The sequence below is a fragment of the Phascolarctos cinereus genome, unplaced genomic scaffold, assembly GCF_003287225.1.
Source record: "Phascolarctos cinereus isolate Bilbo 61053 unplaced genomic scaffold, phaCin_HiC Scaffold_726;HRSCAF=1367, whole genome shotgun sequence".
NCBI classification, from domain to species: domain Eukaryota; kingdom Metazoa; phylum Chordata; class Mammalia; order Diprotodontia; family Phascolarctidae; genus Phascolarctos; species Phascolarctos cinereus.
In genome coordinates this window covers 216,850,007-216,872,167 of record NW_027556098.1, presented here as the reverse complement: position 1 = coordinate 216,872,167, position 22,161 = coordinate 216,850,007, and the positions used below count along the sequence as shown (strand labels likewise).

Sequence of the window (22,161 nt, the reverse complement as noted above, 5' to 3'; positions counted from 1 at the left end):
GTGCAGATGCCCTTTGATGGCAGAATACAGGACTAGTGAATTAGGAGGAGATTGTAGTCACTTTGACCTGGGGTGCCTCATGTGGGAATAACCAACGTCTTTCTTAACTGATGCAAAATTACAGGGGAGAGACCATTACTTTTAGGAGAGAGACTGGTGTTAGCATCATTTTGTGGTTATCTAGTTATTTAGTGTTATCTAGTTAACATTTATTTTGGACAGGTTTCTGATAATTATTGCATTTTTAAATTTCTTAAGAAACCCAAAACTTTATTGATTTTTTTCTTTACATCAGTTATATTTCCCAGTGTATCCTTCCCTTCTCTTTCTCCTAGAGATATCTATTATTAAAAAAGAGTAAAAAAATAGGAGAAAAGACAGTTCAGTAAAACTAAGCAACATATTAAAAATATTTGACATTAAAAATTCATTGTTGCATACTCACAGTCCCCCACTTCTACAAAGAACATAGGGAAGATTTTCCCCCCTGGGACAACCACTAAGTATGATTTACACCAGAGACTAAAGTCCTATGCCAATCAACAAATATTTATTAAGTGTACACTATATGCAAGGCACCATGCTGTATGCTGGGGATACAGGGAAAAGGGTAAAGATGGTGTCTGCCATGAGGGAGCTTATAATCTATGGGGCCAGACAACGTGTAAACAGATAAACATAGAAATGATTATTTGGGAAGAGATAGCATGAACATTTAAGGAGAAACAGATGAGGCTCCCCTATACGAGATGACCTATAAGTTCTGGTTTGTGGAGGTGAAGAGAGATTTAATTCTGGTCATCAGGGACAGCCTATGGAAAAATCATAGAGGTGAAAGATAGGATGTTGAGTTTGGGTAACAACAAGCAAGCCAGTTGGCTAGAACTTAGGGTATGAATGGGGAATAAAGTGAAATAAGCTAGAAGCCAGATTGGAAAGAGCCTTAAATGCCAAACAGATGTTTGTATTTTATACTATAAGTAATAGGAAACTAACAAAGATTCTTGACCAAAGGAACAACATATCAGATTTTGCTTTAGAAAGATTATTTTGGTAGCTGGTTTGAGATTGCTTGCCAAGGGGGAGGAGATGGGAAGGGGATTAGGAAGGAGGCTTTGAAAGAGCCCAGTCTAGAGGTGATGAAGGTCTGAATTGGGCCATTGTGAGTGAAAACAAGGGGACAGATGTGAGGAATGTTGTGGTGGACATGGCAACTGATTTGATATTGCGGGGTAAGGGAAAGGAAAGAGGCTAGGATGACTCTAAGGTTGTTCACATGTGTAACTAGAAGTATAGTGGAGCATTCACAAAAAAAAATGGGGAAGTTAGGAGGAGGGTAGGTTTAGGGGAAAATATAATGAGTTCCATTTTGGACATTTTGAACTTGAGATGTCAATGGGAAATCCACTTGTAAATGTACAACCAATGGTTGGTGATGTAGGATTGATGCTCAGGAGAGAGACTAGGGTTGAATATATAGAAATGAGAATCATATGCATAGAAATAACAAGAAGAGGAGAAGTCTAGATATGACCTTGGTGAATACCTTTCCTTAGGGGCTAAGAAAACAGTGATGATCCTTGAGGAGTGGTCAAACAGTTAGGAGAAAACAGTGTCACAAAATCTTAGGGAGGAGATCACATAGGAGGTCATTTATTTCAAATGATGCCAGTTAGGGAAGATGGAAGGAAATTGAGAAAAGGCTGTCAGATTAAGTATTTTAGAAATCCTTCATTAACAACCTTGAAGAGAGCAATTTTAGTCCAAGTTTCGAAAGGAGTAAGGTAATGCAGTAGATAAAATTCTGTGCTTGGAATAAAGAAGACCTGACTTCAAATTCTACCTGAGACACTTATTAGCTGTATGACCCTGAGGAAGTCACTTAACTTTTTTTGGCAATTATATACTTCTTGTTCATTTTTGTATTTAAAGAGCACAAGGAAGATCTTGGTGTGTTTGTCACTGGGAAGTCTGTCAGTTAATAACCACTGAAGATTAAAGAGAGAGGTGGGTATTTCAAGGATCTTGGTCCCAGAAAAGACTAAAGGGGATGAGATCAAGGAGTTGAAATTGGCAAGGAGAAGTTTGACCTTGTTATTAGAGACTAGAGCAAAGAAAGAGAGACAAGAGGAGATGATGTTGAGAGCTTTTGAGGAATAGAATAAGGGGAAAAAAGGAAACATATGATGGGGAGTTTTAATTTTACTGATAGAATAGAAGACAAAATTCTCCCAAGTTCTCTTAAGACGCCTCCTTGTGTTGTCAACTCTGGGCTCTTGTTTCAGGTCTTATCATGCTGGAAGGACATTCAGTGTCGGCCAAAAAACAACTAGGTAGTATAGTGGGGAGAGTCCTGGAATTGGACTTGGAAAAATCTGAGTTCTAATACTATCTCAGAAACTTAGTAGCTGTGTTTCCCATGGCAAGTCACTTATCCTGTCTTGGTCAGTTTGCTCATCTGTAAAATGGAGATAATAATAGTATCTCCCTCACAGTGCTGTTGTAAGGAACAAATGAGATAACACGTATAAAGTGCTTTGCAAAGTCTAAAGTGCTATACAAAAGGTAACTATTATTATGATTAACCCACACAAATTCAGAGAGGTTCATTGTTAGAAGGCTGGCCAAGAGGTGGTTTTTTTTTTCAGTCAGAGGAACTCATGAAGACATCGGCTGTAGAGTTTGCAATCTCTGTTGGATGAGAAAATGTTCACACTGATTAAGTCAAAGATCTTTTGAAGAAGTGCCATTTATGTGCTGTCTTATCAGTCCTGCTCCATTATAAGCCCCTGGAGGGAAGAAATTCTATGTCTATATTTACAGTTGTGTGTCGAACATCCCCAATGCATTGTTTTCCCAATACCTTGCATGCATGAGGTGCTTAATGCATGTTTGATGAATTCACTGGATATGTTGTACCAGCCTCTCAGCTTTGTCCATCTTCTACTCCTTCTCCAGTTAGATTTTGCTTTTTCCATTTGGGACTGATGGAACATGATTGATTTTTTTCTTCCCTCCCTTACCTCATGTGCAAATTTAGGGTTAAAAGGGTCCATGTACCATCTTTATTATGACTGACTGAATTAACATGGATGTTGTTCCAAACTTCCCTTTAAGTCACATTGCAAATCTCTTTACCACTTGCCCTAGTTGTTGGGGTCTTCTTGATTTTTTGAGATTAATTTCAATCTGAGAGCTTGGAGTTTCCAAATACTGGGAATGCCCTTTCACTTTTTAAACCCATTTAGAGTTGATGCATCAGGGAATAGAAAGAGGAATTTATCTTCTTGAATTATTATGAACAAAAATAACGAATTATAACAGTAGTAGTTATATAGCAATAGCAATGAAAACAAAGACGCTAGCAACAAAAATAAGAACATGTATGTATTGACTGTGATATGGAAGTAGGTGCTCTAGAAGATGTCTAGGAGTAGGAAATAAATGGCACAGTAGATAGAACACTGGCCCTAGAGTCAGGAGGACCTGAGTTTAAATCTGTCTTCATGAGTTCCTCTGACTGAAAAAAAAAATCACCTGTTGGCCAACCTTCTAACAATGATACTTACTAGCTGTTTGACCTTGCGAAAGTCACTTAACCCCAATTGCCTCCAAAAAAAAAAAAAGAAAAGAAAAAAAGCTGTCAAGGGACACTGGTGTGTTGGAGTTGGTTGGAACTGGCTTAAAAGAACTGAGTGTTAAATTTTCAATATGAGCATTTACACTTCAGAAATTGGCAAAAGGCAAAAATCGGGGCTTCATTTCTTGTTTTATTGATTGTCCAGACTCAAAGAAGTAATAGAGAAATTCTTAATAATGCAGATTAAACTTAAAAGGGGTGTCAGGGTACATTCCATCCCCCTTCCCCTGAGAGATGGTCGTTAAATATTTGCTAGCATGTCTCACCGGGGGCAAGAATGTTGGAACTATTGAGAGATGCTAAATTAGATTTGAGAATAAAATGAGGCCTCCTCGCTAGGAAAACCGCATAAAGAACAAGGGTGCAGTCAGACCCAGAAATCTGCAGAACAGCAATCTGCAGTTGCCCATGTGAGGATTGAAGAGGAAATTAATGCCAGGGGTGCCTCTGATAATTGTATTACTCTGAATGCATGGTTTCAATCTTCCATTTCTTAAAACTTCAATGAAGTATCTCTACCAAGACATTCTTTCCTGTCAACCCTCTCTCTCTCTCTCCATACAGTTTCAAACCGGGGGGCTGCAACTGAAGAGCAGCTGCTTCCTGGAGAGATGAGGTCTTCTGCCTTTAGGATCTTTCTTGGAGCCCCAAAGTGTTTTGCTAGGGGAGCTATACTTTTCTTAGAATGGGTTGGACCCTAGATGTCATTAGTTAATTTTTGCCCAAAGTTCAACTTCCTTCCAGTTCTCACTTTTGTGTTTTAATGACTGTGTAGAGTTGACGTACCTTTGGGTAGAATCCAGGGCAGCTAGGAGGTGCGGTGGATAGCACACTGGCCTTGGAGTCAGGAAGAACTGAGTTCAAATCTGGTCTCAGATACTTTTTTTTTTACTACCTTTGTACAAGTCACTTAATCCTGATTGCCTCCAAAAAAAGATAGCATTTTGAAGATAGAAGAAACCTTGGGGAACATCTAATACCAACCTTCCATTTCACAAATGAGAAAACTGAGGCCCAGAATCAAGCACCCTTGCACTAACCAGAAGGGGTAAAGAAAAGAACCCCTTAAACAAGGGATATGAGTGAATATTGTGCTAAATGTGAAGTTAGAAAGAACCTACCTCTGTTACTAGCTATGTGACCTTGGGAAAGCCATTGAACCTCTCTGAGCTTCAGTTTTTTATCTGTAAAGTGGGTATAACAACAGTTATGTCAAAATTTTTATAACATTCTCACAAGGATGTAGTGATCATCAGCTGAAAGTATGTAAGGCACTGTATGCATGTGAGTTATTATTAGTGATTTGTTAATTCCTGTTTAGGTTTCTAATAGGAAGAGTAATTACCATCATAATCCTGAAAGTATTAATTTTGGGTCTGGACCATTGATTTAAAAAAATTATTCATTTTAAACTTAAATACAAAGGGACAAAAAAAGAACATTTCTATGTACACAGCACAATATAGAGACAAGATTCAATATAAAACCATGAATTTCCATTTCACACTGTTTCCTTTTTTAAAAACTTTTAATAAATACTACACATTGTTTTCAAAGTTACCCTGCCTTTTGGTGCTTCTTCTGAGTTTTCTTTTGTTCTCTGGTGTGTACTTTTTATTATTTTTTCCCCTCTCTCCCCACCCTACCCTAGAGAAGGCTATATGTGTATGCGTGTTTGTGTATAAAACCATACTACACATACTTCTATTTAGTAATTCTTTCTCCTTTTTTTTTTTTTGGCTAGGTAATGTGGTTAAGTGCCCTGCCCAGGGTCACACAGCTAGTGCGTGTTATGTGTCTGAGGGCAGATTTGAACTCCAGTCCTCTTGACTCCAGGGCCTGTGCTCTATCCACTGTGCCACCTAGCTGCCACCTAGCTGCCCCCTATTAGTTCTTTCTCTAGAAGTGGATAGCATCTTCCTTCATAGATCTTGCCAGTAGATCTTTTGTAGTTGGTTTGAGTACTTATGAAACTCAAAATGAATTAGTTGTCCAAAGTTGTTCTTAGGACAATATTTCTGTTACTATGTCCAATATCCTCTTGGTGCTGCTTATTTCACTTTTCATTATTTCATGCAAGCCTTTCCATATTTTTCTAAAATCAACCAGTTTATCATTTCTTATAGCACAATAGTGTTCCCTCACAATCATATACCACAGCTAGTTTAGCCATTCCTCAATTAAAGGGCATCTATCATTTTAGCCAATCTGATAGGTATAAGAAGATATGTTAAAGTTGTTTTAATTTGCTTTTCTCTAATCAATAATGACTTAGAAATATTTTTTTGTATGACTGTATATAATTTTGATTTCTTCATCAAAAAATCACCTCTCCATATTCTTTGACCATTTATCGATTGGGGAATGACTCATTCTTATATATTTAACAAAGTTCTTCATATATTTGAGAAATGAAACCTTTATCTGAGAGACTGTCTATAAAATTTCCCCCTAATTTTCTGTTTTCATTCTAATCTTGGCTACATTGGTTTTATTTGTGCAAACCTTTTAAAATTGAGTGTAACTGAAATGATCCATTTTACACCTCACAATACTCTCTATACCTTGTTTATTTATAAATTGTTCTCCTATTCATAAGTCTGATAGGTAATATGTTCCATGTTCTAATTTTCTGGTGATATCTCGCTTTATATCTAGGTCATGTATCTATTTTGACTTTGTCTTGGTAAATGGTTTATTTAAGATATTGGTCTATGACCAATTTCTGCTAAACTGCTTTCCAGCTTTCCCAACAATTTTTACCAAATAATGCATTCTTATCCCTAACACTTAAATCTTTACATTTGTCAAACACAAGGTTACTATAATCTGGACCATTGATTAAAAAAAATTGTTCTATTGGTGCTCTTTTTTTTTCCTTTTTAAACATTACTATTACTTCCCAATGACTCTTCTGCAGCCAAACCCTACATTGAACCACCTGTGGCAGAACGTATGTGATAAAGATTGAGTGTCTCAAACCAGTTTAGTTTTTCAACCTGAAATGGAAGAAGCCCCAACCTTCTTTGCAGAAGACCATAAAATTGTAGAGTGTTAAACTAAGAGAACCCTTTAAGAGAAGTGGACCTCTCTGATTGGTTAAGAAAGGGAATAATCCCAATGGATAAGAAAACAAGTTAGCTATGCCTTGAGAGACTTGAAATAGCTAGGCCCTGAGGAGTTCCAGACAGTCAAGGTTCAGAGTAATTGTGCAGTGAGATACCTGAAGGAGGGGAAAAGGGATTTTTTCCTCTTCCTTTCCCCATCAGTCATGGAAACTAGCAACAGATTGAGAGAAATCCTTTCCAGTAGTTCAAGAGTTCCAAGATTTTGCCAAGTAAGAGCTACTCACAGAAGAGACCTCTTGAAAGAAAGGAGAGAGAATTCATCTCCCATTTCCCTCCACATTGGCCATGAATTTTTGAAGTGGAGTTACTGGACTAGTAGAAGACTCTGTACCCCGTGAGAAGTAAACATGTTTACGGAGGGTTAGTCTCCTGAATGAGTAAGAAGCTTTAACAATTTAGAATCTCTGGCAATTGGGAGTCAGCCTGTGGAGAGGAGTACACCCTGGGAACCGAGTAAAAGGATTCTTTGAAGAGAGAAATTATTTTTGGGCCGTCCAGTACCTGGAGTGTAATTAATTGCCACACGTAAGCTATGTGTGTGCCTCACTACCCACATACTCTTAAGTTTGAATCCATTCTTCTCATTCTGTGTGTTATTTATAGGAGAATGCACCCCAGCAGGGAATGGTTTGTGACTACAATTTTTGCTATGCTATTTGAGTAAATGCCTCTGCTAAGAGCTGATAATGTCTACTGGCAAGAAATGTGTTGGTGGGAGCTTTTGATCTACAATAGTAGGAGCAGCTACCTATAGGGTTAGCCCTAGAACCAGAAGGAATAGCTGACTCTGGGGACCCAATCCATGAATTTTAGTGAATGCAAGTATGAGAAATAGTTTAGGAATACTATGTATCCAGTATAGGTTTCCAGTCTGACCAAGAATTAGAGTCAATATTCATCAGTGTCATTGATAAGTGCAGTCGTAATTCCTCTCTGCCCCTAAATTTTGATTCCTAATTAATTTGTTATATTTAATTGAATTGGCATGTATTTATATTATTTATAGGTCAGATAGGTGGTACAGTGGCAACTGGAGTCCGTGATTCCTGAGCTCAAAAATGTCCTTGGACACTTAATAACTGTGTGCCCCTGGGACAAATCATTTAATTTCCACTTGCCTCAATTTCTCCATCTGTAAGGAAGGGATAATAATAGCACCTTCCTCCCAGGGTTGCTGTGAGAATAAAATTAGATAATATTTGTAAAGAACTTTATGAACTTCAAAATGTTCTATAAATGCTAGCTATTATTATCCATTTATTCATATAGTATGATATCACAAGGGCAGTGTAGTTCAGAAGAAAGAGTTCTGTCCCTAAAGTCTGATGACCTGGGTTCAAATTCCATTTCTGATATTTAATTAGAGAGGTAGCATGGTCTACTGTCTAGTGTACTTGACTTGGAATTAGGAAGACTTGTATTCAAATCCTATTTCACACACTGTATCAGCTGTGTGATGCTGAGAAAATCACTTAAACTCTCTGTGCCTCAATTTTGTCATCAATAAAATGAGAAGGGTGAACTTGATGACCTCTCAGGTCCCTTCTAGCTCTAAATCTACGACCATTTCAAAATTGTATAAAGCTATAATATTACTTTTAAACACAGAATCATTTTTTCTTTATTTGTGCTCTAAAGAGTGATGCAAATGAAGTCCTAAATAAACTTAGAAAGCCCTTGTGTTACTCTGGGACTAAGCTAATTTTTAAGCCAAACAAGTATCTGGGTTTTTTCCCTCCTTGACTAAATTACATGAATTATTACCTTAAATCTCCATTTAACTTTGCCAATAGTTTTAGCCAACTTATGAGTTAACTATGAGTAGACAGGAAAGCTTTTTGAGGACAGGCACTGTTTCATTTTTGTCTTTGTTATCTCCAGAGTGGTATGGTTGATAGAGAGTTGCTTTGGAGATAAGATGATTTGGGTTCAAGTCCTGCCTCTGACATATTCCATTTGTATGACTATGGGCAAGTCATTTAATCTCTTGCCCACGGTCACTCAGCCAGTATATGTTAGAGATCCTAATCAGAATGTCCCAAAAGTCTTAGTACAATTTTAAGCTATTAAAGCTTAGAGCTTAGAGCTTAAAGCCCACTACACTATTACTGGATCACTAATATTATTATTTGTACAGCTATTAAAACTTAAATTCTAGTATAAGACTTTTGGGACTAACTATACTCTTAAGGTGCAGAGAGAACACTGATATGCATTTGTCAAGGAAATTCTCCTATATTTCTTATGATAATAAGATTATAAGTCCAGTTAAACCCCCTCCACCAATAAAAAAAAAACCCTCAACCAACTCCAGAGCTTAGCACAATGCCTTGCACATAGTATGTGCTTAATAAATGTTATTAACATAATTTGATACCTGTATGACTTAGTAACAAGTATGAGACAGCAGTCTAACATCTAGTAAAAAAAATTGCTATCCTGGGGCATAGGGCTGTCAATCAGTGTTCCATCTCTACTGTTTCTTTACTGGATTTCCATATAGAAGACTCATTAATTTCTGGTTGGTTCCCTACCTACTTGGCCATGCCCCTCTTTAAAAATAATATTTTATTTCCCCCCAATTACATGTGAAAACAATTTTTAATATTCAGGGATTTTTTTGGGAAAGGTTTTTTTTTTATTAATTAATTTACTTGTTTTTAGTTTTCAACATTCACTTCCACAAGATTTTGAGTTCTAAATTTTCTCCCCATCTTTCTCCTCCCTCTACCCCAAGATGGCCTGCATTCTGAATACCCTGTTTTCCCCAATCTGCCCGCCCTTTTGTCACATTCCCCTCCCCTTCTCTTATGCTCTTCCCCTTCTATTTTCCTGTAAGGCAAGATAGATTTCTATACCCCTTTGCCTGCATATTTTATTTCTCAGTTGCATGAAAAAAAAATTTTTAATATTCATTTTTAAGACTTTGATTTCCAAATTCTTTCCTTTCCTCCCTCCCCACTCACCCTCATTGAGAAGAATATTCAGATTTTTAAAAAAGTTTTCAGTTTCAAATCTATCCTATCCTCCCCTCTTCTTGTCCTTTTCTTTTTTCTTTCCTAATATTTCATGTATCCATAGTTGCTAAAGATAATAATCCAAACACGAAGTTTAATTAGATTAGTAAATGCACAATAAATTCAAAAACATGAATTGCTCATAATGAATCGCTCCTTTCTTAAGTAGACATTTTATTTGCTTAAAAATGATACAAAAAGGACATTTTGTGTGAAACACAGAGAAAATTTGTTTGAAGAAGTATAGTTGTGAGAGAACCTGAAAGAGAAAGCAGCCCCTCTGATAAGGGCACTTGAAGAGAGATACAGAGTTCTGAAAGCATTGGATTGAAAACACACCCCTAATGTGGGAAGTCTTGAACTGTTGCAAAGCAAAGTGAGCAGCACCAGGAGAACAACTTATACAGTAACAGCAATTCTGTAAAGATAATCAAGTCTGAAAGACTTAATAACTCTGATCAACACAATGACCAACCATAATTCCAAAAGACTCATGATGAAACATGCTAGCTACCTCCAGAAAGAGAATCAACAGACCCAAAGTGCAGATTGAAGCATACTTTCTTCTATTTCTTTCTTTGCAATGTGGCTAATGTGAAATTTGTTTTGCATATCTATGCATATTTATAATGGTTTTTATTTTTCCTGACTTCTCCATAGGTGGGAGAGGGGAAGGGATGAGAGGGAGGGAGAGAGAGAGAGAGAGACTGAGAGAGAGAGACTTTGGAATTGAAAAGAAATAAAATTGAATTAAAACTAAAAAAATAATAAAAGAAAACATATCCCTCAAAGGCAAAGGCACTCACAATAAAGATGGCTCCAGGCCATTGTTTTCCCCTAGCTAATTTGAATATAACTATTTTTAGACTTTGGAGTTGATTGTTGAGAAATTGCATCAAAGAAATATTTTGGGACTATAGACTATTGTATAGTAAGTCTATGTGTCATGTCTGAGAGAAATGTAGATTTGGGTTTTTTCAGACTAAATGCAAGATGGGTCACCAATCATTAAGGAGCCCTGACTTGAGGTATTAGAAACCAGGGGAGAAGCCAGAGAACAGAAGCCAGATTAGAAGATCAGGAGTCAATGGCCAAAGAAGTTGGAGGCTGGAGTGGTAGGACACCTGGGCAGGAAGAGAAGCTGATTACAACCTGGTTTTTTTTTTTTTAAGGCGATTGGGGTTAAGTGACTTGCCCAGGGTCATACAGCTAGTAAGTGTCAAATGTTTATCTAAGGCCTTATTTGAACTCAGGTCCTCCTGACTTCAGGGCTGGGTGCTCTATGCACTGCACCACCTAGCTGTCCCTTAGAGAGGCTGATTAGAGACATTGAGACATTTAAAGCTGGAACACAGAGAACAGAAATCTCAGGAGTTGAGAGACTGACAGAAGTGGAGACCAGCCACCTAGAACCTCTGTTACTAATGCAGTGAGCTGATCTGATAGAAAGAAAAACGGTGCTGTCCAAAAGAGCATTCTAGAATAGTTGGCACTGTGTCACCTGATGTATCAGACCTTCTTCTGAGCCTATGAGCTCTCCTGCTGCTTGAAGCTACTTCTCTTTTACATGAAGGCCACCGAAGCAGTACTCCCCACTATTTACACTTTAGAACCCTTCCAAAGTGAGGAGAACTGTGAAATATAGCTGGTATACTTTGGAGATGGTACTTTTCCTGTATATGAAGGGAAAACTGGGAAGCCATTTTATGCTGCTTCATTTTATAAGCTGAATTGAAGACACCGGCACTGTGTGACCCAGAAGACATAAGACCTGAAGCAAGGTACAAAAAAATCCTAGAAACACCTGTAAGAATCATAGTATCTTGGATCTCTGGCCTTCTGGGATCTCAGCTGGTTATAAAAAAGAATCCATCAATAAATCTCACCAGGATAATTCAGTTTTGTGTGTGAGCTGTCTTTCATTTTCTTGCTGTGCTGGTAAATTTATCACATAACCATCAATTTAGAGAGCATTTGCTACTTAATGTCGGGGGAGGGGCAGGAGAAAGCTATCCTTTCTCCAATATCTGAAAAATAAGCTCCCTGAACTTAAAACATTGGGCAAGTTACTGAACCTTCCAGGGGCTCAGGCAACCATTTAAGCCTCGTTTACTAAGTCAAAGACAAATTTTGATCTGTGGTGGTTGAAAGAGTTCTCACATCGACTACATTGCAGATCCAGGATATATTGATGTTTGTATGTATTGTGTATATATTGGAATACATAAAATTGTTAATGGAGATTGAAAGAAAATTAACATGCAAGAACAAATCTTCTAGTTTTGTGCTCAGGTCACAGCTGGGTTGCAGAAATGGATTATAAGATTTATTCAGAAGCCCTTGAGGAAACTTTCTGCTTTACTGACTAAACCAAAGCTAAGGACGTAATAGGATCATAGGATTCTGAGTTGGAAGGAACTTCAGAGCTCCTCTGGACCAAGAGCAAATGTCTTTCTCCATGGAAGCCATCAGATTCTTTGAAGGCTCTGACTTTGAAGTAGCATCCTTAGTTTACCTACTACATCGCAAAATGGAAAGAGTCATGAAGGCCTGACCTACAATAGCACCTGGCCAACATTTACCTTTTCAGCAGAAAACAAATGAATCAGTTGGCAAGTGATGATGACTGCAACTTCAGAGGCAAAATTGAAACCATATTCACAGAAAGCTCAGAATAAAAAGACCATGAAAGGAGGAAAATGAGTGGGGAGTGCATCTAGAACAGAAATGTTCTATTATTTACTGAGGCCAAGTTTAGACTCTTACCTGGGTGACACCTTAGAAAATCCCAGCAGGGCAGGAGGAGGGTAAAAGATAAGCTATTTGTGCTCTTCCCTTGACCTGTCCTAGGTAAGCATTTAAAAGGGTGAGGTACTCTCTTGATCCAGAGAACCCCACAAAATCATGCAAGTCAAGGGGTTCAAATCTTCAGGTCCACTTCAAGAACACCCGTGAAACAGTCCAAGATATCAAGGGCATATATATGCGAAAAGTTACCAAGTATTTGAAAGACATCACATTGAAGAAACAATGTGTTCCCTTTAGGCCATACAATGGTGGAGTTGGCAGGCATGCCCAGGCTAAGCAGTGGGGTTGAGCACAAGGTTGTTGGCCCCAAAAGAGTGCTGAATTCTTGCTGCATATGCTTAAAAATGCAAAGAGTAATGCAGAACTGAAGGGTTTGGATGTGGATTCTCTTATCATTGAGCATATCCACTTTAACAAGGCTTCCAAAACTCGACAGCATACTTACAGGGCTTATGGAGGAATCAACCCATACATGAGTTCTCCTTGCCATATTGGGATGATCCTTACTGAAAAGGAACAAATTGTTCCTAAACCAGAAGAGGAGGTTGCTCAAAAGAAAAAGACATCCCAGAAGACTGAAGAAACAAAAGCTTATGGCTTGGGAGTAAATACGACATTAGGATGCAAATAAAAGTGAAATGAAAACAACAACAACAACAAAAAGATAAGCTATTTGTTCATAAATAGTCCAAAAAAGCATTGCCAACCATCTGAGGTGAAATTTTGCCTGCAAATGCATCACAATTATCATTTGAAGAGAAAGAGAAGAGGAAGAGGATGGGAAAGGAAAAATATGTTAGAAAATAATATACTTTGCATCCATTAGTTTCCACATAAAATTCAATGGACAATGTACCATTATTTAATCCCCATTCTCTCTTTTTTAAATAATAACACTTGGAGGGAAACATAGAAACCTAACATGCCCACAAAAGGTTTAAATCCCCTTCTCCTCAGGCCAAATATTCACAGCTAAGCAGTTATTTGGAAAATTATGAGTCAGTGTTCAGGGTGAGGAAAAGTCCACTTGTTGAGGTCTAAAAGATTATCTAAAGAAGAAAATAGCACATTTATTCTTTTATAAAAATAATTTTTATTGATATCTTTTGTTTTTACATCACCTACATGTCCCACTATATCCCTTCCTCTTGCCACTCCCTAGGATATGTAAGTTTTTTGTGGGTATGTTGTGCTCAAGAGAGTCATTCCTTAAAAGAAAGACATTAAAAGAAGCAAAAGAAAAAAGAAACAGAGGAAGAAGAAAAAGAAATTCAACAAAACTCATCAATACATTGAAAAGATTTGACATTATATGTAATGCTCTACACCTGATTACCCTCACTTCTAAAAGAAATGGAGGGAGGTGCCTTCTCATATGTCTTCTTTGGAGCCAAGCTTGGCATTTGTAATTTTGCAGCATTCAGAATCAATTGTTTAATGGTTTTTGTTCTTTCGATTTACCTTTTTGTAGTTATTGTATATATTTTGGCTCTTACTTTACTTTGCATCAGTTCATGTAAGTCATTCTATGATTCTCTATATTCATAATATTTACCATTTCATATAGCACATTCATGTACAACAATTTGTTTAATCATTCCCTGATAGATGATCATGTACTTTGTTTCCCATTCTTTGCTACCACAAAAAGTGCTGTTATAAATATTTTGGTGTATTTTTTATTTTTATTTTTTTCTTTTTAAACTTAAGTACCTCCTCAGATTATATGTCTAGCAGCAGAATCTCTGGCTCAAAGACTATGCTAATTTTCATCACTTTATTCAGCATATTTACTATTTTTAAAAAACAGAATTTCAATGATGTCTTTTACTTTTTACTTCACCAAAATTTCCCCTTATATCCCCTTACTGAAAGCTATCTTGTATTATAAATAATATTTTTAAAGAAAAAAGGAGGAAAAATCAGCAAAACTAATCTACACATTGAAATAAACTTCAAAATATGTGCAATGTACCACACTTGTGAACCCCCTGCAGTTGCAAAGGGTTGGAATGGGGACAATACATTTATTCTCAATGCTCGTAACTGAGAACTTACGCAAATCACAATGATCATGCCCCAATTTTTCTGTCAGCAAAATTAGATTGATAATGTATTCAGTCAACAAAGACTTGTTAAATGACAGTTATGGTTTACCCACTGTTATTCTAAGGCTCTTAGGGAAATACAAAACAAATAGAAGACATGGTCTTTAACCTTAAAGAGACTATTATCTCTTAGAAATATAAGTATAAAGGCATGAAATAACCACAGAATAATTTTATGAGAATGGTATATGCACACATTGAAGGTACAGTTGATGATAAACATGAAAAAGTAACAGGCAGTCCTTTGCAGACAATATTCAATGTCAAACTATATCTTGACAATTATAATGTGTCTTTTGTTTGTTGATTTTTTAATAAAGCATTTGACTGATTAGAACAATGTAACCTCTCTTTATACCTTGCATATGTAAGAATCTTTGAGTTGGTCCATCAATCACTCCACTGTACTTACAGTGATAAGATACTATGCCAAGATTGATCTCAATCAATTAATCAATCAGGCTTTAGACTTAGTGGGAAAAGTCCGTGATCTAGAGAGATATAGCACAGGAGGTATGTTCAGATTAACTAAGAGAAACTTGGTTAAGCCCCATGGATCACCTATAAAATAAAGAACCAGTTCAGAGGCAGGGAATTTCTTTTTCTTTTTTTTTCATCTAGATCAATGTAATTTATTTTATTTATTTTTTGGCTCCTAGTACCAAAGGATTTAGATATGCGCATGAAACTGTACTGATTAGTGACATTAGAACAAGTTTCCATTTTGCCAATAATGCACTGTTTAGCTCCTTGTAGATTGACAGAGCAGAGGGAGAGGAAAACACGTTTAGGATTGAATAATGCTGTCTGAAGATATTTGCTTTGTACAGATCCTGTACTGCCTACTAAAGTGTGAAGAAACAGAAAAAAAGGGTGTTAGAATTGGGGAGGGATGATCAAAGGAATGGTTTAGAGAAATGTGTATAAATACTTCATGAACTGAATTTGAGTACTTTGGCAAAGTATTTGGAGAACAGGTATGACACTTCTGAATTAAAAAAAAAATGAATTAAATATGCATCAGAATTGAGATGTTTCCTATGTCTCCAAAGCAAAATCACTCATATCTATGCAGCATTTTTGTGAATCTTCCACAATGCATTTCTTTGCATTTTTATAGCACTTAAAGAAATTTCCAACATTAATTTTCTGTTTTCCCTATCTTAGAACTTCCTAATGAGAACAGGAATTTCAGGAGTGGACAGAAAAGAGAGAGCAATGTTGGGGACTTTATTATGCTTCTTTTGTCTGTTCTTATGATTGAATACAGTTATGCATAATTCAGGACTCCAGAGGATCTGAGGTGTCATCAGCTAGGTGGTGTATTGGGAGAGTTGAACCTGATGTTAAGAAGACCCAACAGAAGCAGGGAATTTCAATAGTGAATCAGTTCAGAGCATTTTTGGCCAGGTACCTTAGAAGGAATCCCTTCTTGTGGGAAGAAAGAGGACCTCTTTGGCCTCTAACTCAGTTTACCTCTCTGTACTCTCCATTGCACACACTCTCCACCTGAGTTGGAGGAGGAATTTATGAACTTCAGAGAACAAGAGGATTGGACTTTCATCAACATCCTAATAACCTCCCCAAGGCAGCAATGACTGGCTCTGGAGTCTAGGATAGACTACATAAGATGACAAAAGGCAGAATCAAAGTTCCACGAAGAGCCCAGCAGACAAGCTTTACCATTCCTAAGGTCATCTCAAGGACTCCAGCCAAAGGCCTTCAGCTGAAGAACTTCCAGGAGTTGTGAGTTACCCCATTTGCCATATGTGCTCTCCCCTGGACTCTGTAGGTCTTTGTGGAAGAGTGAAGACGTCACAGACCTCTGGGGACAGCATTTTGTACCCATAGTTTTTACTTTACTATCTTAGTAAAGACCCCCTTTTAAAAGATAATTAGTCTAGATGACTAACTGATATCATCTAATAATTGTGGGAGGAAGCACAGTGATGGGTTGAGTTATAAAAAACATTAGAACACTCTTCCCAATCCCTCTGGTCTACCCCTAGATCCCTGAAGGGAGATGTAGCATCCATGGACCCAGCTAACCAGGGTGAATAGAAGTTAGGAAAGTCTCTCCAGGGCATGTGCTACTCATATACTAAAGGTGGTGCAGGTAGAGAGAAAGATATCATCATAGGCATTTATAGCCGGAAATGGAGATGTGCCAGTCATGTAATGGCACTATACATTGCCATTGGTATCATACATTTAGAAGAATCCAAGGAAAGTTTTTGGTGTGTTGGATGACTCCTTTATGAACAGTTTGATTACTGGAGAAGGAAATAGCAAACTACTCTAGTACCTTTGCCAAGAAAAGCCCAAATCACAAAGAGTTTAATTGCCCAGCACAGGAAGCCATGAAGGAGCTAGGATTTGTGTTGCTTTAGGGAGTTCCCACACTGGTGAGATCAGAGATCTATCTCAATATCTTGGTAAGTAATCAGGGTTCCAGAGGATGAATGATAAAATATGCTACCCATCTCTTGATAGAGAGACAAAGGCTTAAGAGTGCAGAAGGAGACAAACATATTTTTGGATATGACCAATGTGGAAATTTATTTTGATTGACTATACTTATTTGTAATGGGTTTTGTTTTTCTTGTGTTGTCATTTTGGGGAAAGGGGGTTGGGGTGGAAGGGTGAGAAGGTGGATCTTGGTAGATTGAGAGAAATAAAATATAAAAAAATCTGACAGCAAAAACCTCCATATATCTATATCTATATCTATATCTATATCTATATCTATATCTATATCTATATCTATATCTATATCTATATCTATATCTATATCTATATCTATATCTATGTCTACGTCTACGTCTACGTCTACGTCTACGTCTACGTCTACGTCTACGTCTACGTCTACGTCTACGTCTATATCTATATCTATATCTATATCTATATCTATATCTATATCTATATCTATATCTATATCTATATCTATATCTATATCTATCTATCTATCTAGGTAAGGTGATAGGGGATGAACATATTGAGATAACAGGTTAATGACTTGCTCTTATAGATAATATCAAGCTTACATTAAATTACTATGACAATGAATAATCTAACCTTGTTTCACAGAGAGATGTTCTGGGGTAAATGAGATAATGCATGAAGAGCTTCTCGTTCTTCAGAAGCCTTGTATAAATTTAGGCTATTATTCCATTTTTTTACTTCCATAAAGTTAAAAGATGCAGTGCAACATAAGGGATAGAAGACTGGCTATGGAATCCTAGGACAGTTTCAAAAGCTCTCTGGTACTCTCTGAAAGCAAAAACAGAAACATCAGGAAACAAACCTCAGATCTAAGCAAAGATTATGTTCTAAGTGGGCTGGTTTGATTCCAGGGTAGATTAAAAAAAAAAAAGAATAGCAATCAATAGATCCCCTGGATCCTGAGAGTACCGGATAATGTCACTTCAGAGACAGTGATACACCCTGACTATTGGCCATGACAAGTCTACTTAACCTCTTGGTACCCTAAGCTTCTAAATTATAGATGAGATACTGATCTGTTTGGGTGGAGGGAGCCATTATACTGGGAATGCCTCACAATTTCTAGCAAAATTCCAGATCTAGATTCCCGACTCTCTGGCCCAGCTAGTAAATTAAAAAAACAACAACAACAATGAAAAAGCTGGATTAGTCTGCTTAATTATAAATACTTTAGAGAAAGCTCTGCCACCTTGGATTCCTTTAAAGACTCTCCCAGTACTTCATGCTTATTATCACCTTTATTCTCACAATGTTCCTGTGAGAAAGGGAGTAGGAATGATGTATTAGCTTCATTTAACAGCTAAAGAAAGGAAGGAGCAAGTTGACATACAAAGTCATTGCTGATATCCAGACCTCAGGCTCCTTCCTCACTCAGAGTCTAGGGCATTTCCTGTTTGCTTCCACTGCTCCATGTCTTCTAATTAGCTGCCCTGTGGTAGATCAAAGAAGGCAGCCATTGGCAATCCTGTGGCCTGGAGAATCTCCTTCTAGAACAGCAGTGCTACTCACAAAATAATTGTCCCACATTCTTGTGTCACAAAGAGCTTCAGTATCCAACTTCCTCATGGGAAGCTTTGTGGCAAAAACCTCCCCCTCCCCTTGCCCTTCAAAATCATATGTGGATTGAGAAGATTCCATCTGTCTGGGGTCAGAGTCAGCAAGAGGTAATTGGATTGTAGCTGGCTTGTTTATGCTAATGTTTTCATGCAGAAAAAGATGAAACCTAGATATATGAACCTCTGTGCCACCCAGATGGGCTGGCAACTGCGAAGGAATTGGTAAAAGTGGCCACCTTCATGTCAGGTTGCTGAAGAAAAAAACTCTAGGAACATGAGAGGAGCCGCTATCCTCAACTGGCTATACTAGAGAGTTTGGGGGACTTCCCCTTGGGTGAGATCTAGAACTCTCTCTCTTGCTTGAGCTGAGTTTCCTCACTCCCATTGGGAGAGCTCCCAAATCTATATCGTCTGGCATATAATCTTCTATGTATACCTCTCCTGATTTCTGCCTTGCTATGATTTGGATAAGTGAGTTTCTTTAAAAGGGTTTGAGTTCAAGAGAACAACTAGTTGAGAAGACAGGTAGAGAAGAAAGGGAGAGAAAAAGCATTTTAAGTTGCTACTATGTGCCAGGCACTGTACTAAGCACTTTACAAATACCACCTCATTTGATAGCATCAAAGAATCAGGTTTGTACCAGGGTTTATGATGCAGAAAAAAATGGTTTCTTGGTCAAGAGTTTTTAACAAGGATCGGAAATAATATACTTAAATGTGGGGACTTAAAGATCTGCTTTGGAGGTATCATGGCGCAGTGCAAAAGACGCCAACTCCAGAATGAGAGTTCTTTGGTTCACATTCTGCCTGTGACTTAAGACCTTGGGGATCTTGGTCCTAGTCTTTCTCATTTGTATAAAGAAGGGGTTGGATCAGATGACTTCTGAGGTTCTTTCCAGATCTATGATCTTTGATTGTATGATCAAGACTAGCTATCTACTACGGGGAGTAGCAGGAACAACACAGAAAGAAGGTGAAGCCCAATAATAAACAAGGGACAGTATTCGGGAAGCCATGTCCAAATACACATGTGTGCACTTGTACAAACACATACACACACATACACACAGTCTCTTTTACTTTTCCTGAGATCACGTCTTATTCTGAGTAAAACCAACTTGAAAACAAAGCACAAAGCATCCTTGGGGAAGGACAGCAGCTAAGGTAGCTCAGTCTTTGGGCATGTATATAGTATAAAGTGCTTTATGCTATACTTTGGTATGCTATACTAAATACTGTAGTATATTACTACATATTATATGTATATATTACTAAACACTATAGTTTATATACTATTTTGTTGTTGTTCAGTTGTTTTCAGTCATGTCTGACTCTTTGTGACCCCATTTGGGGTTTTCTTGGCAAAGTTACTGGAGTGGTTTGCCATTTTCTTCTCCAGCTCATTTTACAAATGAGGAAGCTGAGGCAATCAGGGTAAAGTGACTTATCCAGGGTCACACAGCTAGTAAGTGTACGAAACCAGATGTGAACTCAAGAAGATGCCTGGCACTCTAACCACTGCACCAGCTAGCTGCCTATTTTTTACTTTAGTATTAAAATGTTACATTTACATGATAATGTACTAAACTATAGTGTGGTAGTATAATACAGCATACTATACTTTATGCTATAATATAAAGTACTTTATACTTTACCCCTCTGCTCTGGGTTACTATCTCTGATTCTCCTCTTCTCAGTCTCTGCTTTGGGCTTTGTAACATTTTAATCAGTAAGATTAGCTAATGCTTTTCCCCTTTACTTTTAAATCTTCTTATTGATGGTCTTGAGCATCTCACTGAGTTATGGAGGTCTTGCAGAGTAAGCCCTCTTGCAAAGTTCAAGCAAATAACAAGTCAGCAAAACTATTACTCTGTGTGTGTGTGTGTGTGTGTGTGTGTGTGTGTGTGTGTGTGCGCGCACCCACATGGGTAGTCCAGACCTATGATTTCATCAACATGGGGAAACTCCCAGTGTGGACAACTTCCATGAAGCAAACAGGCAACTTACAGTCCTCCTTTTATGGGAGACACTGAGAGGTTAAATGACTTGAGCCCACATCTTTCTGAGTCCAAGAACATCTCCCTTGATTCACTATACCATGCTGACTTTCATATTTGTATGTGTATGTGTGCATATACACACCTATATCTGCATTTATAACCAGATATGTGCTGAAGCCAGCAAATGCCAGGCGCTCATGAGAGTGTCAATTGTTAATTTACACTGTGAGCATTTATACCTCAAAAATCAGCAAATGACATAAATTAGGACTTGGTTTATTGTTTTGTTGATAGTCAAGACTTAAGAAATTTGTTAAGAAAATGTTAATGGAGATTAAACTTGAAAGTGTTATGCTTACATTTTTTTTCCCCTGGAGAGCTGGTTGTTAAACATTTATCAGCCCATCCCTGTCTATATATCTATATCATCTATATCTGAATCTCTGTCTCCATCTCTGTCTACGTGTATGTCTGTCTCTATGAAGTGTGACCTAGTGGATAGAGAACTGAACTCAAAGACAAGTAGACCTGGGTTCAAGTCCTACCACCAATACATACTGACTCTGTGACCTGACCTAGTGTCTTAACTTCTCTGTGCTCTAGGAAATTTTTTAAGACTCTGAGTTTCATAGAAGATGCTGAGGGAATTTCCTCAACTGGGAATTCCCCATATCAGTGGAATCAGCAGTCTACTCTCTATCTCCTATATATAAAATTTATGTTATTTAATATAGACATTTAACAAGCAAGCCAGGATGTCATGCTACACATGTTTAAGTGTGTGTGTGCAGGTACATGTGTATACTACTTAATTAATCATTCTTGTCTTTACCTGAAGTCCCCTACGATCAGGACTCTTGGCTGACTTAGCAGTCACTCATTTGCCCTATAATTTGCTCCCAAGATGGCCACAGAGCCTGCACTCTTTGGTTACCTGTATCTCTCCCTTTGGAATATGGCTCTTTTTTTTTTTCTATGGGCTTGTCCTAGACATCTCCTGAAAACCCTCTGCTTCCTGGACAGAGGAGGGATAGTAGGTCCAGACTCAGTTCTGGGCATGGCTCTTTGGTGCTCAATAACCTGTGAAAAGAAGATAACCCTAGAGAGGCTTCCTGTTACTCTGGTGACTTGGCTGCAGGCATAGTCCTTTCCTTTCCTATCCTCCTCCCCTTCTTTCTCCTACTCTCACTTGGATTCTTGCCTTCTCTCTTTTTCTTTCCCAAAGAGATCAGAGGGGCATCTGCCCACAGTAAACATCCTATTTGAAAAGGAACTATGCAGATTGCACATATAAAACCTATATCAGATTGCTTGCCATCTTGGGAAGGGGGGAGGAGAGGGAGGGAGGGAGAAAGATCTGGAATTCAAAATCTTACAAAAAATGAATGTTGAAAACTATCTTT

At 37.8% G+C, this 22,161-nt stretch overlaps 1 pseudogene; it reads left to right on the top strand.

Annotated features, from left to right (window-relative positions):
* Nucleotides 1-749: 749 nt before the first annotated feature.
* On the top strand, nucleotides 750-21,487 carry LOC110211493 (large ribosomal subunit protein uL22 pseudogene; annotated as a pseudogene).
* The last annotated feature ends 674 nt before the right edge of the window (nucleotides 21,488-22,161 follow it).